This window comes from Lontra canadensis, unplaced genomic scaffold (assembly GCF_010015895.1).
Source record: "Lontra canadensis isolate GAN:19392208 unplaced genomic scaffold, GSC_riverotter_1.0 scaffold66, whole genome shotgun sequence".
Classification (NCBI taxonomy): domain Eukaryota; kingdom Metazoa; phylum Chordata; class Mammalia; order Carnivora; family Mustelidae; genus Lontra; species Lontra canadensis.
The window spans coordinates 9,233,587-9,239,586 of NW_022631060.1; positions in this window are offsets into that span (position 1 = coordinate 9,233,587).

Below are 6,000 nucleotides of genomic sequence, written 5' to 3' on the forward strand. Positions count from 1 at the left end.
TGCCACTAGGGCTGCTTGGGGGGCTCAGTTGGTTAAGGGTCCGGCTCTTGGCTTTGGCTTAGGTCATGATCTCAGGGTCGTAGGATCGAGCCCGGTCACAGGCTCCGCGCTCAAGGGAGAGCCTGCTGGAGATTCTTGGTCTTCCTCTGCCCCTCCCCCGCTTAAGTAAATACATAAATAAATAAACAAAATCTTGTTTTTCAAAAAAAGATGTAGCCATTAAATGCAAAATAATGAAACATCAGAGAATGCCACAGATGATGATTCTCAGAATTTCAAGGTAGAGAGAGTTTGGAAGGCCTTTCTAAACATGTCAGATATTTCAAGGGGGAGAGTTGAAATCAGGCCACATGGGAGCGAGGGCCTCTCACGGGACGACAGCCCAGGAAACAAAACCAAGCTAAAGGAAGGATGCACGGCCAGAGAACAAATTTAAACCTACGCATTAAAAAGTTAACGCAGGCCCTAAGTATATAAAGATCTTTCCAAAGTAGATATCTATTGAGATATAAAGTAATAGAAATCACGGAAAAGCCTACTTGAAGAATGGATAAATGACAGAAAAGGAAAAGTTACTTTAAAGTAATAAAAAGTGGTGAAATCTTTTTAGCCAATGGTGACTAGAATGGTTGATCATCCGCGTGGGAAACAAATACAGCTTTTACTCTATAAAAAATTGTGTCCGCGTGATCAGAGATCGCCACGACAGATCCGAGCTACATGACCCCTAGAGCAAAAGCAGGAGAAAGCCCGTCCGGTTTGGGGTCAGGCTCCAAGGTCTTCGCGACCACAGCAGAAGTGTGCAAAAGAAAAGAAAATGGGCAAACATGAAAGTTTAGACTTTCTGCTCTCTCAAGGACATCCAGTCAAGAGAAGAAAAGTCATGTCGCAGACGGGGAGAAAATCCTTGCGGATCGTGGGCCTGACAAAGGACCCGTACCCGGATGGAACTCTCCGAGCGCCGTCTTGGGACTCAGCACCCATCGACCGGGCAGCTCAGCACACACGTGGCAGGGGACTCAGGCAGCCCTTCCCCCACAGCAGAGGCGCAGGTGGCTCGCTGCACAGGGCAAGGTGCTCCGGTCGTTAATCATCAGAGAAAGCACACGCCTCTGAGAGCGACTTCAAGAAAAACAGTGCCGGCCGGGACTGGAGCGTCAGACCCTCCTCTGTGGCTGGTGGTCCTGTGCGGGCGCACTGCCACCCTGGAAAGCAGCTTGGCGATGCCTCGCAAAATTAGCCTACACGGAATATAGGCTCTCGTGTGTGCGTGTTTATCCGAAAGAAATCATGCGCTTGTGTTCACACCATAGTCTGTGTGACTGCTTGTGGCTCTCTGTCGGGGACCTGGGGGCATCCAGGACCTGCCCCTCACAACCCCCTCACGCATCTTGTGTCCAGCCTATCGCCATCCCCAGCAGGTGCATGAACCCCGTCCTCCGTCCACTCCCGCGCGCAGTCAGTCTCCTGCCACTCGGGCCCTGCTGCCCACGGTCCTCGGGGCGGGGCTCCCCTGCAGCAACTCATGGGCTTCCAGCCCCCCTGGGCCAGGTCCCAGCTCCTCCTGAGGCCCTCAGGTGTCCCCACCTTCTCACCCCGCCCCCCCCCGTCCTTACCCCTCTCAGGAGTGGCTCCCCATCCCCTCCCTTCAGGGAAACTTCCTGCTCTGCTCCCATCTCCATTCCTGTCCCACCCCGCTTGGCGGGACAGGCGTCCAGTCCTCATGGACCCGGGGCCCTGCTCTCCCTCCACCGGCTGGAAATCCTGGAGTGGGAGGGAGGCTGTCTTGAGCCGCTTGGGTGCCCATTCCCAGGGCCACAGTGGATGTTGGAGCAAAGGGCAGGTGTTGGAGGCCCAAAGGTGGGGGGCAGGCAGGGATCTGGCACAGAGGTGGCTGGCAGGTGTGAGAAGGAAGGAACTCCCATCCAAGGAGAACTCCGCACCCATCCCCCAAGGTGGAAGTTCACAGAGAGGCCTTAACAGGGCTCAGCGGCTACACCGTCCAGGTGGTCTCAAGCCCACGTCGCTCTCTCGTGGCTGAGCCCATGGGAACGGCACCCACCGAGGCGCTTTCCAAGGACAGGAGGGCATGAGGAGCCTCCAATGGCCCAGGGCCAGCTCATGGGTCACATCCTCTCCCCTCTGTCACCTCCTGCAAACCAAGCCTCTGAATTAATCTAATGGAAGAAACTCAACCCTGAGGATGCCCAGCGTGCGGGGGGCGAATCGGACACAGGTCCCGGCACGAACGGCTCAGAACCAACACGGAAAGGAGGCCGCATCTGCCACCTTCCCCTGCAAGAGAAGACATTGCTAAACACGCACGTGGGGCCGGTGAGGGAGAGGCAGGTTGACAGACACGGGTCCGGGGCCAGGGCACACCAGCAGAAACTCCGTAGTAATTCAGCGTGTACGAACGTGGAGCTGATTTTCGTTGGGAGAGGCGACTTCCAGGCATCCACTCCTCCGAGAGTAACATCTAAAGAGAGTAACATTTTCTCGTGTCAAAGAAGGAAGGGATCGATGACAGCAAGTGGTCTGGTCTGTGGCCACTGTCTGGGAAGGGGAGGGGGCCGCTCGGCAGGCTTCCCGCTTTGAAGAAAAGCCTTCTTGCTTTGCCTTTCCCAAAGTCAGAGTTAAGGAAATTAATTCTAGATGGAAGAAGTAATATAAAAGTCAAAAGAAAATGTCAAACAGTAAATTATTTGACTTCCTCCCACCTGAGTCTGATCAGCTTCTCTGTTGACAGCCTGGGGGCAGGTAGGGGAGGCTCTGAGCTTCTCAGTCCGCAGGAGAGGCAGACGGGGGGATTATCTCCTCCAAGGTGATTTCCTTTCCCTCTCTCTCGAGACCGGGCCTGCAAGGAGCCGCAGGGTGTGGGGCAGAAAACAAGGGGCCGCTCCTGTGTAATACCTTTGGGTGGGGCTGGGTGTGGAGTCCTGAGACAGGAGGCCATTTCAATGGGGCTGTGCAACCTCGAGTCCGGGGGAGCCCCAGGAGCCCCGCAGAGGAGCCTGGGTCCTGCTGCTGCCCCACGTCCCCCCCATGGGGACAGAAGGCCGCCACCCCCCACCGGGGCAGGACCACCATGGTGGGTAAGCCAGGGCCACTGCAGTGCTCACGACTGGGGAGTCTGGGGTCGCCAGCCAGGCTGACACTTTACCAGCCTGCAGACGGCTGGGCTGTGTCCCACCGCTGTCCTCCCTGCCTGTCCTCTGCCATCACGCAGCAGTCGGCTGAACCTGCTGTTGTCTAAGTGGCCTGGATGTCCCGAGACCCAGCCCGTGCGCCCCGAGGTAGCCGTTCCCTGGAAACGCTGCTCTACCGTCTCGTGCCCCCGCTGTTTGTCCTACGCCTCCTACAAATTGACTTCAGATATGGGAACGGCCATTAGCCACTTGAGTGGGGCAGACCCCCCATCACCTGCATCTCCTCCCTTCTCCCGCCACATTGTTCCAACCTCCACTCGATCCCCGCGGGCAAAGTGGGGGTGTCCGGAGCCCAGGGTGCGAGGAAATATGGAACAGTCACTCTTGTGTTCATGAGTGTCGTGTTATTATTATTACTATAACAACGTTACTATTATTTACAATTGCGATGTTATTGTTACATTGTTATTAACATAGCAACATTATAATTTAGTGTGATTATTAAAATAACAGTGTTAAAGAATCTGAAGTTTTATCAAGGGGATGGTAAAGATAAAAGCCCCGAGCATCTTCTTGTGGGGAAAACCACCTCTCCCCGTCTCTGTGTGCTGCCACCCCCACCGGGCACATTTCTGAGGTAGAGGGAGGCCTGAGTTTGGGAGGAGGAAGAGGGGGGAGGGCTAAGGCAAACTTCTTTGATCCTAGAATCTCTCTGATTTGTGTTATGGACAATGTCAGCTGATGCTAATTGGGTCCCTGCAAGTTTTTGGACCTCAAAGCCACCCAGCCCACACCCCCTGAACAAAACAAACAGGAAATTGTGTTGTTGTTGTGTATTTGGCAAAACAGGCCAGTGGAAGAAGGCATCTCAAAAGTCTGGAACACAGAAAACAGGATCCGTCCTGAAGGAGGCGGGCTGGCCCGCTGGGTGGGTCCAGCGCAGAGCTGGCGTCCGCTGTGCCATCTAGGACCTGAGCCCTGGATCCACTCATACCAGCTGGAGGGTGCTGGGGGGCCGGCTTGGGCACGCTGAGCCCCAGATTCCTTGTTTGTCAAAAAGGGACAATAATAGTGTGTATTTCATTGGGTTTGAAGACGGTCAGTGAAATGATGCATAGGAAGTAGCCGCGCACAGAACCTGCCACATAAGACATGTGCGTGTTAGCACTTGTCATTAGGAAGACTGGCTGAGAGAATCAGATATTTAATCGAGAAACAGAAGCCTGGGGTTGGCACGGGGGCTGCCACCAAGGGAGGAATGGTGGACAGAGCAAATTCGACCTTGCCCAGCTCCTGCTGGCCACACATCGTCCGTGGAAATCCAGGGTGGCGATGGGGGGCTTCCATGCACAGAACCTTCAGTGACGTGAGATCGTGCTGTATTTGGAGCACACCCTCGAATTCAAGAATTGGGGGATGGCGTGCATGAAATCAGGAAGGACGGATTTTAGAGCAAGTTTCAGAATTCTGAGAGTACGCATTTTTTTTTACAATAATAAAATGAATTGATTTTTCAATTAAATTTTCAATTAGAGTTAATTGGATTTTGTTGAAGACAGTAAAAGCTGCCCCCCCCCACCCCGTGCTTGCTGATGGCTGTGCCAAGTGGTTCTGCGTCTGACCTGAGCCGAGGTCCCTAGATACTCAGGAAACCGCGTGGGAACAGTCTGGGGACACCGGTCTTCCTCGGTGCCCGCTTGTCCATCCGACTACACTCTCCCTTCTCGTCCAAGCAAGCTGTGCCTGTTTCCCACCTGCAGGACCCCAGTGACCCAGCATTCCACCCGAAAGTGGTGCTGCAAACATTCATTTCCCCGTTTGCTGGACAAAGGACAGGAAAGCCCCATGGTGCTTATAGGGGAAAGAGTGCACCACCCCCTGAGAACCCACTCAGGCTTGCGCGGGATACCCAACTGTGTCCCCAGGAGCGTGGTTGGCCCTGGGGGGTGCTTGGGTGGGACGGCCTGTGGCCAGTGAACAGACTGGCAGGAGGCATCCCCATGGCGCTAGAGCCATGAGCGAGGTCTTTCTACCCCGATAAGGGGGATGCCTGAGGACAGGAGAGGGTTTCAGCGGGACCCGCGCCCCACCCAGAGATCCTCCCAAGTCCCCTTCGTTAGCAATGACTTAACGCTCTTGCAGAGCAAGTGTTTGCATTGTAGGCCCCGGCACGGAAGGTTGATTGGCTCGGTAATAAATTAACTCTGAAATGTGCTTCACAAGGAATTATAAACAGTCCTTCACTCGCTGGCTCCTTCTCAGCTTCTCCCTGTGGATCCCCCGAGTGCCTTGCAGCGCTGGCACCGCAGGCGGTGTCCACCAAGAGCACTGCGGGCCGAGAGGGACCGTATTTTGCCACCGTGAAAGGCCCCGAGGGAAGCGGGACAGGGAGGCTCCACGGCCAAGCACTGAACACGCGGACGGCTGTGCAGTGTGGATCAATGACTTGAAGAACCACTAAATATGGATAACTTCCATACCTGGTTTTTTTTTTTTTTTATTCTATAATGAGAGCTGGCGGGGGGTGGGGGGCTTCAGAGGCTGGTGCAGGTGTGAGTGTTTGTTGCCGTGCGTTGTTGAAAATAACATTAAACAGAACCCGTGGTTAAAGGAGTCAAGGCAGCTATGTGCAGTGGCTTCTTGTCTCATTCGAAGACCTTCGTGCCAAGGGGGAAGAAGGGAGGCGGGAGCTCCGTGCACAGATCCTGGGGTGCATGTGCAAAGGAGAGGGGTGTGTGTGCCGGCGGGTGGCACTGCAAGGTCAGGACCACCCTGCCGTCCCAGTCGGAACCTCGACTTCCTCCCTGAGACTTCACTGTGGCTCTTGTTGTTCTCAACGGGACCGGCCTCT